Raw genomic sequence first — 18,927 nt, 5'->3', positions numbered from 1 at the left:
TAGCTAGTGTCCCGCAAGCCAATTATCGTATTATCATTGTTGTTATTTACTTTAAGCATGAATTCAGTAATCATCATTAGTTTAATCGTTGTTTTTACCTTTAGCATGAGTAGCTAATTCCATAGTGCTAGGATGTAGGCGATTTATGGCATAGGCGGCATTAGCTTAGGAAGGACTGTCTCGCGTGTTGGTCGATCGACCGATATTGCCAGTCGATCGACTGACCTCGTAGGGTTTTATTTTCGTTTTAATTATTTTAATCATGTATTTAACGAATCGAATGCATGCGACCAGTTAGATACCTTTTTCGTGACTGACCCATTAGATCGAAAGGTAGGGGAGGTTATTAGACCATCAATTAAATCGACTAAACTGTGCTAAGATCGAAAGATAGGTATAGTTTGGACCATTAGTCACTTTTCAGGACGAAAGTTAGTATTAGTGACATTAGGGACCTATAGCGAGATCGAGAGATGCTATTCGTTAAGAGTCGACCGAGAGGACCTCTTTATTTCCCGCCTTACCTGTGTTTGATTCAGACCGACTTAATTTGCTGCCGCCGAAGCTATAATGACCCGACCATCCTAGTACCCTTCTTTTGTCTGTTTAATCCGTCTTTTTAGTTTATTTTCCTTTTATTGTTATTAGCTTTAGACCAATTCAAATCAACCCCCACAATAGTTACCTCAGACTGAACATAAATCAACTAAAGTTTACAACTGCCTCCTTGTGGTTCGACCCTGTTACCACTAGCCTAGGTTAGTCTTAATAGAAGATTATAAATTTTATCTTTGGTACTCACAACGACGGGTATCAAATTTTGGCGCCGTTGCCGGGGAGGCAATAGTCCTAATTTTAGTTGTTTTTATTTTTAGTCTTTCTTAGTTTAAGGGACATCCATTCCTTAAACTTTTCTCATATTCTTTTTGTAGTTTCTTCTTATGCGCAGGTCACAGGGTGGAGAATTAGTACCATTGAACCCTGAGCTTGAAAGATCCTTGCGCGAGTTGAGACGAACACAAAGGGTATTACCGACAGGGGAAGAGCTGAGTACTCTGTCAAGCTATTACGAGAACGATCTGTTCGAAGAAGACCCACAGTCTTCACCCGTTTCCACTTCTTCAGCCGAGACAGTTACTTCTCCGGAAATTCCAGTCATGGTCGAGGAAGCAAGTATAGCTAGTTACTCTGAGCCGACAGCCGATAACTTATACAAGGGGTTCGAATTACCAGGAGATGCCAGGAAATTCGAACCAAAGCCTGCCTACATCACTATGGTCGAGAGAAATCAGTTTGGGGGAGCTGCGAATGAAGATGCAGCTAAACATATGGAGACCTTTATTGACTCATCATTGTTCCATACCCCCACCGGTGGCGTGACCCAGGACCGGATCAAAGAGACTATGTTCATCTTCTCCTTCGCGATCCGCAAGGGAATGGTATAGAGATCTGGACCGAGCCGTTCAAGGGATCACTGATTGGAATACATTGGCATTAGCGTTCTACAAGAAGTACTTTTCTGCTTCAAGGACGATCGCTATTAGAGCTCAAATCACGGGCTTTAAATAAGGGCCAGATGAGAATTTCCACGAGGCATGGGTCCGATTCAAGAAGTTGGTGCGAACCATACCGCACCATGGGTTCGAAAAGTGGAGTTTGTGTAATCATTTCTACAATGGGTTGTACGACGATCAGAGGGCCATTTTGGATGCGACCAATGGAAGATTATTTGAAAATTTGGGAGCAACCAAGGGGTGGAAGATCATTGACGATCCAGCTACCCACAAGGCCGAGTATGGGAATTCGAGAGGAAACCAGAGGAGAGCTTCTGAATCTTCTTCTGTTGCTGCACTTGAGGCTCTTACTGCGAGATTTGACAAGTATGAGCTAGGAGGAGTTTCCAAAGGTGGGATATACCACGTCAATGCTGTGTCAGACGGTCCCTTCGTCTGTGAAAGGTGTGGAGGAGAGGGCCATGTCTCGAAAAACTGTCCTAGCCCCTTTGAATCTTGTGTTGCCTTTCAACACTATAGGCAGACTAACACCTACTACGAGCCACCGCATCCAAACTTGAGTTGGAGAAGCCAGAATGTTTTGAATCCAACTCAACCTCCGCCGCAGCAGCAACCATATGTGCCTCCTCATCAAAAGCAGCAGCAATATCAAAAGCCTCCTTATGTGCCGCAGCAACAACAAACACAGAATTCTAAATTTTCCGAGCTTAAGAATCTGTTGTTGAAGGAGTCCCAAGAAAGAGAGGCCGGGATGAAGTTACTAGAGAGCCAAATTGCTCAACTGGCTAGTAAAAATAACACTCGAGCTCCCGGACACTTACCCACTCAACCCGAACAAAAGGAGACCCTAAATGCCATCACTTTGAGGAGCGGGTCTACCCTTGATGGTCCTGCCATGGTTGAGGATGCTTTTGGAAAAGATGAGCCGGAAACAAGTCAAGAGAAAGCTTCAACGAACAATTCAAAGAAAAAGACGTCTGCCAGGCATTTCAGTCGATCGACTGATATACCTAGTCGATCGACTGAATTACGGGTTCTGGAGCTTCGAATCGGCAACCTTGATCGATCGATCGAGGAGGGTGGTCGATCGACCAATATCACTGCTGATGTTGAAGAATTTCGTCCTTTAATGCCAAATAATCTACGAGACCATTTGTTTCGGGGTACCACGATCCCGAAAATTTTGGGGACAGACCCGAGTGCTGATGGGTCAGTCCCGGCTCCGAAGTTCGATCCAATGACGGTCAATGGTTCTCATTTGAGACGGTCTGAGGAGGGGTCTAGCTTCAACAAAGAGAAGGTGACGGACTTTCAGCCTAAGTCCAAGGATGCCGGTGCGCGTGAATTGGAGGAGAGAGCTAAGGTACTCCTTACAGCCCCATATCCGGAGAGGCTCGTGTCGACCAAAGAACAGGTATCTTTCAATAAGTTTGAGAAAGATATCCGTAGTCTGAATGTGCAAGTCCCCTTCCTTGAGTTAGTTAACCAAGTACCCGCTTATACTAAATTTATGAAACAACTGTTGTCCAAAAAGCGGTCACTTGAAACAGTGCACACTGTCGCACTCACCAAGGAGTCTTGCTCTTATCTGTCTCACACTGCACCCATTAAGTTAGAAGACCCGGGCAGTTTTTCCGTCCCTTGTAGCATAGGTACCTTTTCTATTGAGAAGGCTTTATGTGACTTAGGAGCTAGCATAAGTGTCATGCCCTTGAGTCTAGCTAGGAAGCTTAAACTGACCAGGTTTGCAATAACTGAAATGACAGTTCAGATGGCTGACCGCTCTGCGGTCGAGCCTATAGGAGTCCTAGAGGACATACCCGTCCAAATAGGGAAGTTTTTCTTCCCTGTTGACTTTGTTGTCCTTGACATGCCTGAGGATGACCATATACCTATCATTTTGGGTAGGCCATTTCTGCACACTGCTGGTGCAGTCATTGACGTCGGTCTAGGCACCTTGACTTTCAAGGTTGGGAAACATTTTGTTGTCTTTGCCCAACCTGCTAGAAAGAAGGACCCTATGTGGCCTGTTACATGTAATACGGTCTCTGAAAAAAGATCGTACTTTGTGCTTCCTGAATCGACTGTCCCTATTACTACTGTTGTGTTAACCCCTCCGCCCCAGACTGGGAGCAAAAAGGAGGAAGAATTTGTTGTTTTAGACATTGCAGGAGCTGGTTTGGGGAAGAAAGAGTCGTTGGATGCTCCAGCCGCGACATAGCAGATTGTTTCGAGAGGCGGTCTTGGATGCCTAAGCTATGAGACTGATGAGGAAGTGGAAGATGAGCCAGTCAAGGTGCGATGGTCCGATTTGGAGTCTGACGATTCCAAGGAAGTCCTTGATTGGGGAGATGGCCAAGTTGATCAGCTGAGCTCTCCGACTGTCGAAGCTAAGAAGGGTGCAGCTGATAACATGAGCACCATTGAGGCTACCTCTAGTAGCCAGAAGCCGACGAATTGGGGCATACCGTGGTCCTTCTTGATCAACTATTAGTTGATCAAGTTCGTTATAAACTTCATTTTATTGCTTTCGAACTATTTTCTATTGCTTTTGTGTGCGCGAAAACTTCGCTTTTATTTTATTTGCTTAGAATTTTTAAGTACTCTAGACTTTATTCTGGGTTTTGCGCAATTTTGGGCGCGTATTATTGTGCATTTGCAGGTATTTAGAGCTTGTTAGCTCAAATCATTGAGCAATTACGAAGAAATAAGACACTGCAGCAGTGTTTTCAGTCGATCGACTGGCACCATTGGTCGATCGACTGAATTGCAGGTTTACAGGAGCTACTGTTCATGCCACACCTGGTCGATCGACTGCCTCTTTTGGTCGATCGACCACTGCTGCTGCTATATTCGTTCACGACCTCTCCCCTGCTGTGTTTGGTCGATATGCGGACCTAAGGGAGTTTTCTACTCCACTTTATTTTCCGTCGAATTATCTATTTCTTCTATTGTCTCATTTGTGCACAATATTTACGCTTCAAAATTGTTTTCTTCGGTCTTATGCGTGGTGTTTTCTGTCTTTCAGGCACTCTTGTTGGTAGCACTGCTGGCTACTGAAACCTCCTAGCTCACGCTGGTTTGGGGAGGTTTCCTTTGCTGCGCTTAAAGTCTTGTGAGTTCCCAAGTCTTTACTTTATGTCATTGTGTTTTTATTTCCCTTTTCTCGCAAATTCCCATTTCTCTTTGCTTTCACTACATGATTTTGCACAATGGGGACATTGTGCGATTTGGTTTGGGGAAGGGTTTTGCGTCGCACTTCATTCATTTGCTTGCATTCACGTTTATACTTTGTTTGCATTGTTTATTTCATTTCACATATTTATACAAAAATCCAAAAAATTGAAAAATTTCAAAAAAAATTTCAAAAAATGCACGTTTATTTTAGCATATAGGTCGAGTCGGAACGGTAGTATTTCAAGGATGATATTGCTCTTTGCATCTGTTTTGCCTAAGCCTTGCTTGATTAACATGTTATTAGTAGAATCGTATAAGTGCATACCTACGAGTTTTCGTTAATTATTTGCTGGACTTGAGACTTGACTTTGAAAATTGGCAAGCTACATCATATTTCTGAGATTTAGAGCCTATAACTGGTGACATTCATGACCAGTTTATCTAGGGATGTGAGTAGTACTCCTTATGAGTCATGTTTCCTTAATTTGCATGAATATGAATTTGATCTACTTGATACCTGTATGCATTCGGTTTGTGGTTTGTTGACACATGTGGAAGATGTTTCCTTTTCTCATTTTACCCATAAGCTTCACACTGCCAAAAATACCATTTTTGTCCCATTACTACATCCTACATTTAGCCTGACCTTTGTCAAGCTAGTAGTCTGTGTTTTCGGGATTGTTACTCATTTTTGGTGGCATATGCTCTGTTGAGACGATGGTTGGGAAATGAAATGAAAAAAAAGGAAAGAAAGAAAAAAAAGAAAAAAAAAAGAGGTTCTGTACTGTTCAAATGAGTCGATCGACTGCTCCTTTTGGTCGATCGACTGAGATTCGAAAAGAAAAAGTCAATTCGCATAATTTAATCCTTATCTTTTGGCGATTTTTGCTCCCATGTTTCATTCATATCCTACGGGGAGTTTTATTGATTTAATAGTTTGGAGATTGTGAGTTTTGTGCTTGCTATAGCACCGTTTCATTTGTTTATGAGAAAGAAGTTGGATGTTGCCACTTGGTTCCGTTTTGGTACTAGCTTGATCATCTGTACCTCCACTTTACCATAAAATGTTTTGCCTCTTCTTACCCATACCTCACATATCCCATATATATCTCGGCATGTGTCATTGGTCATTTGTTTGGTTGGAATGCATATGTACGGTCGTAGAGGTCATTTTCATATTTTATTGCTGGCATGTCCTCATAGGTCGTAGTTAGGTGAGAGTCACTACAAGATTAATTCTTTCTATCTTACAAATATATCATCTGTGCTTAATTGAGTGATTTGAGCGACCCGCGAGAGTCCAATTTGATAAGTCTCTATAGTCAAAGGTGCAGCAGTTTTTGACGACTTTATAATTCGTTTGCATGATTCACATTACTAATTGATTGTTGGTTGTGCATTAAATTGGTTTAGGCTTAGCAGTTTGCATTTCGCTCTGAGATTGAACTCGTTCCATTAGGTCATTAGATCGAGTCTAGTTCTGGCTTGGGGACAAGCAAGGGTTTGGTTTGGGGAAGTTTGTTGCGTGTCATTTATATGATGTTTTACATCTCTTTTTACACGCATTTCAGAGCTCATTCTTGTAGTTTATGCTACATTTCTCCCTATTTCCGTCTACTTCCGTATTTTGTACATTATTGCAGAAATGTGAAGAATTTTACGGGAAATCGAGCCAAATCCGTCCCCGAGTAATCTGCATTGCAAATAACGTAAAGGAATTGCTTAAGGAACGAGCTTGGTGCGTAATTTAAGGCCCAAAAGACAAGTCAACGAGTTAAAAGAAGTCAAGTAGCAGCTCATCCAGTCGATCGACCAATGCTCGGGTTCCAGAAGCCACTGTTTGCTGAGGAGCAGTCGATCGACCAGCATTATCAGTCGATCGACCAGATTTCTATTCCAGACGTGAATTGAAAGACCGTGAATCTTGAAGCCTGTGAAGTTTAGGTTTAGGAAATAAGATGTTGCGTTGATTGCTATATAACGTAACATAAAACCATCAGTTTAGATATCAAGTTTTTATCCATGTTTTTATCACAATACAGTACTTTCAGTTTTAGTTTATTTCGAGCATCTAGGGTTTGGGATATCGATCTTTAACATTGGATTTCTGCTTTTGCTCTTAATCTTTCCTCTTAAATCTCGGTATTCATTCTGCCCTAATTTTAGTTTATTGTTTTACTTTTATTATTAGTATAGAATTGATAGCTAGTGTCCCGCAAGCCAATTATCGTATTATCATTGTTGTTATTTACTTTAAGCATGAATTCAGTAATCATCATTAGTTTAATCGTTGTTTTTACCTTTAGCATGAGTAGCTAATTCCATAGTGCTAGGATGTAGGCGATTTATGGCATAGGCGACATTAGCTTAGGAAGGACTGTCTCGCGTGTTGGTCGATCGACCGATATTGCCAGTCGATCGACTGACCTCGTAGGGTTTTATTTTCGTTTTAATTGTTTTAATCTTGTATTTAACGAATCGAATGCATGCGACCAGTTAGATACCTTTTTCTTGACTGACCCATTACATCGAAAGGTAGGGGAGGTTATTAGACCATCAATTAAATCGACTAAACTGTGCTAAGATCGAAAGATAGGTATAGTTTGGACCATTAGTCACTTTTCATGACGAAAGTTAGTATTAGTGACATTAGGGACCTATACCGAGATCGAGAGATGCTATTTGTTAAGAGTGGACCGAGAGGACCTCTTTATTTCCCGCCTTACCTGTGTTTGATTCAGACCGACTTAATTTAATGCCGAAGCTATAATGACCCGACCATCCTAGTACCCTTCTTTTGTCTGTTTAATCCGTCTTTTTAGTTTATTTTCCTTTTATTGTTATTAGCTTTAGACCAATTCAAATCAACCCCCACAATAGTTACCTCAGACTGAACATAAATCAACTAAAGTTTACAACTGCCTCCTTGTGGTTCGACCCTGTTACCACTAGCCTAGGTTAGTCTTAATAGGAGATTATAAATTTTATCTTTGGTACTCACAACGACGGGTATCACTATATAAATTTGCCAGAACTCTATAAGCGGTCATAAGGCCCGACAAAGTGTTCTTAACAGTCTGCCTATGTGATCGACTAGTCATTCTCATATGACTCCATGGCACTTGAACTTGCCATCAATCGCATCACACTCTAGTCACTTCGATACGTCACCTCATAAAAGTGACTATGGGCGAATACAATGTTAATCCGAGTTCACTTTAACGGGGTTCAATATTGTCTCTACAACCCGTTTGGATGTAACAAAGTATAAAAGGAGTTTTCAAATTTAAAAAACTCGAACGACAAATGTGATTATCACATATGAATAGTCAATACTTGATTACTACTTCATATTCTATAATCCAATTTGATCTTGAATGTAGTTGTTCATCTCAATTCAATTGAAATGACATGACTCGTCATGTTAAGCCTATGAGAAGGCTTTGGTTAGTAGGTTTTATCAACTTCTTGTACCTTACTCAACCTTACTACATACTCGTTTTCCTTTGTAATGTATACATTTGCTTTACAAAACTTTCTGAGTACGTGTCTAGATCCAATCCAGACATAGGCCCTCTAGCCTTATAATAGCTCCCACTGTTTTCACAATGTGCGGGACTCATCCCTCTTGTACATCCCATGATTGCAAGTGTACTCAATTTCCGTTGTAAATATTTCTCATTGTTCTTTATTGATTAGAACAATTCTAACAAATCTATTTCTTAAATAACACAGCCACAATGGTATCTTAACCATCCTAATGTGTTTCGATTATGGTTTTGTCGGAAACCATGCGCAATCTCAATTGTCAATTGTCATTTGTGTAACACCCTTACATAAAATTGCATCAAAGACACTTTGCTTTAAACCCTTAATTTTTCTGCAAGCACTAAGGGTAATCTTTATGACTTACTTGGTAACTATTACTTAAATTCGATTTGAAACAATTCATCATACTTAAAGTATATGAAGTGTTATACATCATTTCCTATTTAATTGATTCGGCAGCGGAAGGAAATGGAATCAATCATATATGTTCAACTCGATTGAACTAGTCATGAATCTTATCAACATAAGACTCCTTATTTGACATTAATATCATGTAGATTTATTTCCATAAATCCGGATATTAAAGATGTATTATATATATCTCCAAGTCTTAAATCATTCCCAATGATCAATATGTCATCCACATATTAGACTAATTACAATAACCGTGACTCCCACTAAACTCTATGTATAAACACAACTTCTCGACTTATCGAGAAAAGTTTTATAACATGATCAAAACATTGATTCCAACTCATTGATGTCCAACTTAAGACAATATCTTAAGTTTCACATTATCTTAGGATTGTAAGAATCTATAAAACTCAAGACATGTATTGAATACATTCTGTCTAATTTAAGAAGTGGGTTTTAGATTCAGTTGCTATATGAATATCATCATAACGAAACACAATCCCTAAGAAGATCCAAATAGACTTAAGAATTTCAACTAGTGCAAAACCCTTTGCTACCAATCAAGCTTTGAAATCTCTCTTTATTAGTGCAAAACCCTTTGTCACTAATCAAGCCTTTAATTTCGGATTTTCATGGCTCTAAGCCTTGTAATGAGTTGTGACTTAAATACTCTCATGTAAGTCATATATTTATTACTTTCCAGAAGTAACTTGAATCAAACAATTTCTTTGTAAGTTGTAAGCTCTTTACTTTAAGCTCTTTACTTTAAGCTCTTTACTTTAAGCTCTTTACTTTCTTAAAAGTAACACTAATTCACTAATTCATCATCTTCAACAAGTGATGGCTTTATTCTCCTAGGTTTTGAAGAAACAACGTCTTACACAAAACGTCTCATGTAGCCAAGAAAGACCAGTTTCTTGCGACATAACATTCTTTGTGGCTGCTCTTGAATAATTTCTCCCACTCTGTCTTCTAGAAATAAACTTGTATTCTAGAAAGACAGCTTCACGAGCCACAAACTCGTTGTACTTGTGATAATAGGAAGGGAAAAATGAGCATTTGTTTCTTGTGAAAACTTACAAGCATGGTACCCTACCATTTCATATCTCATATGATTCGTTTTAGATTTAGTGGAAAAATAATTTAGACAAAATGATATAATCCCCAAAATTAGATCAAGTAACTCAAGGTAACTTGATTAAAGTCCAAACCCTATCGAATAGCATTTGAATTCTTTATCCAACCACACATTATCCCAAAATGCGTGCTAAGAGATATTTACATGTGATACTATATCACATTTCCTTTGTCTTATATCAAAATCTTTACTTAGATAATCCCATCACCACTAAATTGTGATTCCTGGAATTCTTTGAACTTCTTCAAAGATTTCTCAATTTACCTTATTAAGTGAACACATTAGTGTCAACTTAAATCGTTCGTAAAATAAAAAGATCAACCTATTCTGGATCAATGATCTTCAACCTCGATCTCCTTTTCAACCAAAAGGCACGAGATATCTTGCTTTGAATACAAGATACGCATATACCATAAGATCTAATGGTTTCAAGAGTATTCGATAACTCTTTGCGTTCATCATTCCAGAATTTAAGGTATAATCTTGGGTTACCAATTTGAGTCTTGCATCATCTTCATGATATATCATTCTAGTTTGGTTTAGAATATAATCACCTTGATAATGGGCAAGCCATAGATCAAATCATGGTGTATTGGGTCACAAAAATGAAACCTCTTATGTATCTTAACAAAATTATATTCTTATTCAAAGTTTATGCACTTAATAGTCATAATTAAGTACAACTTTAAACCCAAAACTATATTGAGTACACAATGACTCCAAGATTGGAATTGATAGGTTTAGTCTTTACTTTTACCTTTGTCTTGTCAATTCCATTCTAGTCTTTACTTCTTGAACCTCGTCCTTTTCTTAACGGTTTAAGAGAATGCTCCCACTCATTTCAAAGAATCTTTACTTAGAGAAGCAAAGTTGAATCTTATGAAGACTACTATTCAATTTAATCGTTTTAGTCTTAAAACTTTCATTGAAGTGGTTGCGTTATTTTGGTCAATTACGATTTCTAACAAATCTAATTACCAAAACAATTTATTGATCCAAGGTGCTTAATTCAATTAAGTATATGGAAAAACAATCCATTTTAATTAGATGTGTTAGTCAAGAATCAAAAGCCTGTTTGATAATGAATAACTTTAATCTATACTCTTCACAATAGATCCTTCCAATGTATAACATGAGGTTTTAGAAGAAAATCGAAATGATATCGTATATGAATTGTCTTTAGTTACGATGTTTTAATGGAGATTTGAATAAAAAATCGAAATGATATCGTATATCAATTGTGGTAAAGAAATAGAACAATATGATAACGGAATAATGGAAAACTTAACATTTATCGTTTTATTAATACTTGTAAATAACAAGTAAAGCATTTATATAGTGACCTCTACCCAACTATGATAAATGATTCCAAGATCCAAATTCATATTAACTTGGGCACGGTGTGGCCGATACATCCCTTATCAATGTAACTCGGTGGATTAACTCTTTAATCGATTCTACTTTTAGAACTCTTGGTCGATAAAATTACATTAATATTTATCTTTAGCCCAAAACACATCCGACAAGAGCACGGTGTAGCTTATTCATCCCTTATCAATACTTTTGTTGAGTTCAAACCAAATTTCGAATAAATGTGTCCATGATCCAAATCCACATTAACTTGGGCACGGTGTAGCCGATTCATCCTTTATCAACATGAATTCGGTGGATAGACATTTATCACCCACTTCCCCTACGTAACAAGGTTTGTACCCCCGGTGTGGCCGAGCGCAGTCCCTCACGAAATAGGTTTTCATGGTTTCTAGTTTTTGGTAAGGCTAAGTCTCAATTGTTTATTTTAGCGAGAGGTCATGTCAATTTATTATCTATCACGTTTTAAGTGAACTAAAGCGGTGAACTACGATAATTGTAATTGACACGGTCTAAAAACTCGATTAAAAATGCATGTTTAGTTATGGCGATTTTTTTTTTTGCAAGAAGGCACATCCATGTTTAGTAATGACGATTTAGCGATGCATGCAACATATAAATAAAAAGCAAAGCATAAAAATTAAATCCTAGTATGGCCTTCCTAAAATATTAAATCTAATAAACTATTTTACAAATTCGGAAACCAACTTTTTTGGTCCCTTGAACTTCGATTTTGACATGCATCTCAAGGTAACACCGTCTTTGATGGACCGCCTTCTCGAGTGGCACCGTCTTCAAGGATCTCCGGAATAAATAAATTACATAACAAATTACATAATTTCCTATTATACATTTGTAATTAAAATAAAAATAAATCTATTAAATTACAAAACGGTGATACGAGATCACATTAAATTACAACCGAATCGATATTCCCATACATTTCGGGTAATATCAATTAAAACTAAGGCCATACTAAGTAAAAATTACATAATACAAAAATTACATAAAATAAAAAATATGACAATCATAATAAAAATGCAGCATTATAATATGTATGAACATGCCCAATTTTATGCTAAATCGCCTTTAAGGAGCCAATATCGTATATTAATCGGTTTTTACGGATTTGCGTGATTCAACCTTTTAAAATCACAATAATTACATAAAATCATATTTATGCACAAGTTAATTACCCTAGCCAACTTAGGACTCAAAATTAGTCTCCACTAACATTTGACAATAATTAACTTATATTTCTTAATATTGTTCATAAAAGGACTTAAAATTACAATATAATGCCATAAACTTCAAATAAATCATAAAAATTTCAAATAAATTTGAAATTTGAAATTTAAACTCATGAACATTCTGGAAAAATACCATGACACTCATAATGTTCAAAAAACTTAGGTTAAAAATTTCGAAAATTATCGAGGAAAAACAATGTTGCGGTTTATCGGATTTATCAATTATAACCATAAAAATATGAGAAAATTTTTTTTTATTAACTTTTCACTTTTAGATCTGAAATATGTGATAAAATGCAACATGTGACGTTTTTGCTTAGTCATGAAGTATGTTTTAGCAATTTTTACTAATTAAAGTCACTATTTATGTGATTTTTCATCAAAAATTCATAAATAATGCATAAATACTTCATTATAGCCAATTATTTTACACACATCTTGTAAAATTTCATGTGACAATATACTAAATTTTTATGACCAGATTCGAAATATGACTCATATTAACCTATTTTCTCATTTAAATACGATTTTAACTTGAAAAATCCATATTTCGAGCATAACAACTCATATTATTATGAAACTTTACAGGTCATCAGAATATAATATATGTGAACACATATCCAAAAATCACTGGAAAAAACGAAGTTTAGCTATTTTTCGCCAAAAATGACATTTTAATCATAAAAATCATATTTTAATGCCATTACAATATAAAATGAACAATAAAATCCATAAATTTACCAAAATATCCTAAATAAATTTTAGGACCAGAAACTCTAACATTCAAAATTGATTTCGTGATATATTATAATAAACACAAATTTACAAGTTTTATTTGTTAATCGTATAACTCGGAAAAACTATAACCGATTTGCATGCAAACAACCAAAGGCTCATGATACCGCTTGTTAGAAATCTATATCTCATTACTTTACATATTCATATATGTTACAATTAATTTAGTCATAAAATTAAATACAAATCTTATGCATGCAAACTAAAATAGATAAGTGAAGAAATCGTTTCCTTACTATATAATTTCGGTTTTATGGGCACTAACAAGATCTCCTTCTTGTTAGTTCTTGAGCTTTCCAATAATGGATGAACAAGATTCAAGTTTAGAATCTCTCCCAAAAGCATATAGCCAGGGAAACCACTTAAAGACTAAAATAATATGATCTAGTATTAGGATTAGTCTTACTTCAAATTTTGACACAAAATATTAATTTGTTGTCCTCTATTTTTGGTTAAGAGGAGAAGAGATTAGTGAGTTTTATTTCTCTAGGATTTTCACAAATAGTAGAGAGAATGATAGCAGTTTCTTACACTAGAAATTCTATGTAAAAATGAATGAATAAAATCATAGAGAAAACACCTTCTCTCTTTCTTTTGTTTTGGCCGAAAAAGAGGCCTTGGGTAGGTTGCCCAATGCCTTTTATTTTTGCTCTTCTCAAAAGCTAGGTATGCATGGCTACTAGTTAGATATAATCATTGTGTTTTCCACTTAAGATAAAAACACAATATATATCTTACACTCCCTCCATTATTTCGGCACATTCAACATAAAATGGATGGTCCATTTTATTTTGTCATTTGTCAATTGTAACATATGTGACATGTTACTTGACATATGAAATTGTAATGTATTTTTAACATATTAAAAGTCAACATACTCATAAAATATGTCATATACAAAATCGACTAGTAATTCGTAATTACTTGTACCAAAATAGTTTATCAATTATAAATCACAACATCTTGTATTTATAATAAATAATTCATTCAATCTTAATTCAATATCAATTGTTTCGTAAACAATAATTTTATCCAAGTAATAAAACAATTCGATTACTTAGACCGTATCTCATTTAATCAAATTACAATAAGACACGTAAACTTAACTCACAAATCACCCGTCAATTTTAAGCAATTTAATTAACTCGTATCAGCATACGATTAATTAAATAATCATTTAAGAGTATTTCCTTATAGGTATGACCTAAGGGGATCAACTGATCACCACCGTCGCACGACAGTAATGTCAAACTCTAGTCAGCCAATCATTACCGATATGTGGGGACCAGTTGACTGTAAAATATTACATCCCACATGTATTCTTAAAATCAGATTTAAACATGTGATCATTATGATCAACAGTTGTGATCGCATTATTGTCGAAGGACACATATTCCAACAATGTTAAGCACATAGCTATCAAGGATGTTAGAAAAACTTTTACTGGTTATGATCTTGTTCACAATGCTACTAGTCATTATAATGGGAGAATTTGGGTGGTTTGGAAAACTGCTCTCATTTCTCTTTCTATTCTGCATCAATCTGCTCAGCATATTCATTGTTTTTTACTTCATATTTCTAACCAAAAATGCATAGAAGTAAACTTTGTGTATGCTTTTAATGCAAGACTGGTAGAAGGGTGCTATGGGATCACCTTAAAGGTATTTATGTTCAAGTTTCTGCGCCCTGGCTGTGTTAAGGGGATTTTAATGTAGTTCTAAACATGGAAGAAAGGCTTGGAAGCAGTCATGTCCAAATGGCTGATATGCAAGAACTTAGCCAGTGCCTGAATGTTTGCAAGTTAGTTGTTCACCATGCTACTGGATGTCATTTTACCTGGAATAACAAACAAGGTGATGATCTCAGATGGGCTAAGCTGGATACGGTATTGGCATCCCCTCAGTGGTTGTCTGGTATACATTCCACTGTTGCTTTCCTCAATGCAGGAGTATCTGATCATTCTCCTTGTCTTGTTACTATTTCTGATCTGCCTCACCATCCCAAGACTTCCTTTAAATACCTGAATTGTTGGGCTCTGTCCCCCCAATTTCAGGACTTTGTGAGAAGGGGTTGGTGCAGTCAGTACTCTAGTAATCATATTGTCTCTTTATTTGTGAAGCTTAAAAACCTTAGGGGGGGTCCTCAGGAAGCTTCATTCTTCCTCTTTTACTAGCCTATCTGATAGGGTGTTGAATAGTAAGATAGCTCTTGATCATTGTTAGGATGAGCTTAGGAGCTCCCCTTTGGATTTCACCCTCCTTACTAAGGAGAAGAAGTTGCTTAATGATTACTTGATGGTGAAGAAAGCTGAGATGCAAGTGCTCTTTCAAAGAGCTAAGGTCCAGCATCTTCAACTGAATGATCTCAGTACTAGATTTTTTTACTCTAAGCTTGTGGATATAAGGGTTAGAAACAGTATTGGCAGCATTCATAATGAGGAAGGGAAACTTTGCACTGGGGCTGAAGAGATTTCTTCTGGGTTTATCTCTTATTGTAAACAATTGTTGGGCTCTTCTTCCCGTGTTCTTTCTCTTCCTTCTCATTTGTTTCAGCAGGACACTATCCCCCCTGATGTTTGTAGTCTCCTTGAGCAGCAGGTTAGGGTCCCTGAGATTCTTGATGCCTTGAAGTCAATTGACAGAAATAAAAGCGCTGGAATTGATGGGTACTCCTCAGGGTTCTTCTTTGATCCTTGGAATGTGATTGGGTCTGATTTTAAAGCTGCTGTTCTTGAATTTTTTCAGACTTTCTATTTGCCTAAAGCTACTAGTGCTACTTTACTGGTTCTTATTCCCAAGATGGATACCCCTCTCACTGTTAAAGACTTTAGGCCTATAGCCTGCTGCACCACCTTTTATAAGGTAGTGAGTAAAATCTTGGCTAATAGGTTAAAAGCTGTCTTAGACTCCATCATTGGTCCTGAACAGGCTGCCTTCGTGGCAAATAGAGATATTTTTTATAATACTATTTTGGCTCATGAGTTAGTTTCTAAATATGGTCGTGCTTATCTCACCCCTAGATGCCTGCTAAAGGTTGATATAAGGAAAGCTTTTGATTCTGTCAACTGGGTTTTCTTAAGGATAGGCTTCTTCAGCTCAACTTCCCTCATAAGTTTGTTGATTGGATTATGGCTTGTGTTACCTTTCCCCATTATTCTTTACTTATTAATGGAGAGGTCGTGGGTTTTTTCCCTAGTAAGTGTAGCTTAAGACAAGGGGATCCACTCTCCCCTTATCTTTTTGTCATTTGTATAGAGGTGTTGTCTAGATTATTGAGGAAACTCCCTAGGGCTGCTAACTTTTCTTATCACCCCAAGTGTGTGCAACTTAATCTAACACACCTTGTTTTTGCTGATGATTTATTAATTTTTACTAGAGGGGACTTACCTTTTGTTAAGGCTGCTGCTCAGTGTCTGGATGTGTTCAGCAAATACCCCGGTCTGCATGTTAACCCAGCAAAAACTGATTTTTATATGGGTGGAGTTGTTGATGAGGTCAATCATTTAATTTTGGCTGCCACTGGTTATAGTTTGGGTGCTTTCCCTTTCAGGTATCTGAGGCTTCCCTTATTTAATGCTAGAATTACACAAGATATGTATCAGCCTCTTTTAGACAAGATTAAGGGGAGAATTATACATTGGGCTAATCACAGTCTCAGTTATGCTGGTAAGGCCCTCCTTGTTAATTCTATCATTTTTGGTCTTAACAATTTCTGGGGGGCAAGTGTGTTACTGCCTAAGGGTATTGCAAGGAAAATTACAAAACTATGCAAGGACTTTCTCTGGGGTATTAAGGATGGAGCTAGAAGACATGTTTTTCTGAAATGGCAGTTACTATGCTCCCCTCAATTAGAGGGGGGGATAGGGATAAAAGAGGTTCTTAGTTGGAATTGGGCACAGATGATGAAATGGGTTTGGAAACTTTTCTATAGGCCTCAGTGCATTTGGGTTAGATGGGTTCATGCTTATGTGCTCAAAGGGGGGTGCTTCTGGGAAGCTACTCAATCCATCTCCCATTTCTGGTACTGGAATAACGTGATGAAGATGAAAGATCTTCTTTTGTGGACTACTGGATCTCCTGATCAGGCTATTCAGTTGCTCCAAGATTGTACTTCCAATCTGAGGTACGATACTAATGTTATGTATGATCATCGAGTAAAGAAAGCCCCTGAAGCTTGGTCCTCTCTGGTTTATAATTCTGGCTGCCACCCCAAGCATTCCTTCATTGGCATATTGGTTTTTCAGAATGGTATCCCTACTGTTGACAAGCTAGTAGCTCGTGGAATGTTTTTGGTGAAAAGATGTGTGTTATATGAATGTTGCTATGAAGACCTTTCCCATCTCTTCTTTGCATGCGCTTATTCCAGGGCTGTTCTTATGGATATTGCTCGTTGGGCTCATTTCTCAGTCCCCTGTGTGTTGCTTGGTAACATTTTGTAAGACTTCCTCACTTCTCGAAGATCTGGCAGGCACAGTGCAAGTCTGATGGCTCTTATTTACTTTCCGTGGAAGGAGAGAAACAATAGGATTTTTAAGGGGCTTAAATCCTCTACCGACACTCTTTGTATGGTTATTAAGAAAGTTGTAAGCCTTCGTTTGTATGGGTCATGACTTTATTAGGATTCCTATTTCGGCTTTTTATTTTGCTCTTTAGGGGACTACTCTGGTCTCCTTTGTAGGAAAGTTTGGACCGGATCTTGCACTTCGTTTATTATCTTGCAATAATAAGATTCATTGCTTTTCTGCAAAAAATAATAATAATAATTAATAATAATAATAATAATAATAATAATAATAATAATAATAATAATAATAATAATAATAATATAATTCATAATAGTAATAATAATAATAATGGTAATTCCTATATTAAATAGAATAAGGTAATTAAAATAGTTTCCTAATTGACCTAACATACTCCCTCGTATCCCACGGTCGGGGCTTGTCCTATGGTGGCCTAGTTTACGAGTTATAGCAAAGCACAGTATATACATGAGACAACTTACCTCGAGTTAGCTTGCGATATAAATTCCGTCTTAATTCCTTCTACGCCACCTCCTCTTCTCTCAAATTTTCTTTTTGCATATCATAAACTAAGGCAAGGTATTTATCTCTATTTATATGGTAGGTTTAGATGTATAAGAGAGAAATTAGGAAACTATGTAATTTATCATATTATTAATATTATACAATTACCCATGCTATTATTATTATTATTATTATTATTATTATTATTATTATTATTATTATTATTATTATTATTATTATTATTATTATTATTATTATTATTATTATTATTATTATTATTATTATTATTATTATTATTATTATTATTATTATTATTATTATTATTATTATTATTATTAATATTATTAATATTGTTATTATTATTATTATTAGTATTGTTATTATTATTATTATTATTATTATTATTATTATTATTATTATTATTATTATTATTATTATTATATTACTACTCGGAAATCCGTGTACGCATCCGAGGTCCACATGGCTCATAACACCCTTCCGACTTAAATTATTATTTTATTATATTATTATATTATTCCGTCTTACTCACAATTATTAATTATAACGTCATAATTAACTAAAAAAATGCTCGAAATGTAAATATAAATTCCATCAAATTACTGGGTATTACAGTCTTCCCTCCTTAAAAAGAACTTCGTCCTCGAAGTTCACCTAGACTACCCAAAACATTAA

This window comes from Silene latifolia, chromosome 8 (assembly GCF_048544455.1).
Source record: "Silene latifolia isolate original U9 population chromosome 8, ASM4854445v1, whole genome shotgun sequence".
NCBI lineage: Eukaryota > Viridiplantae > Streptophyta > Magnoliopsida > Caryophyllales > Caryophyllaceae > Silene > Silene latifolia.
Note: the sequence above shows the minus strand (reverse complement) of the source record.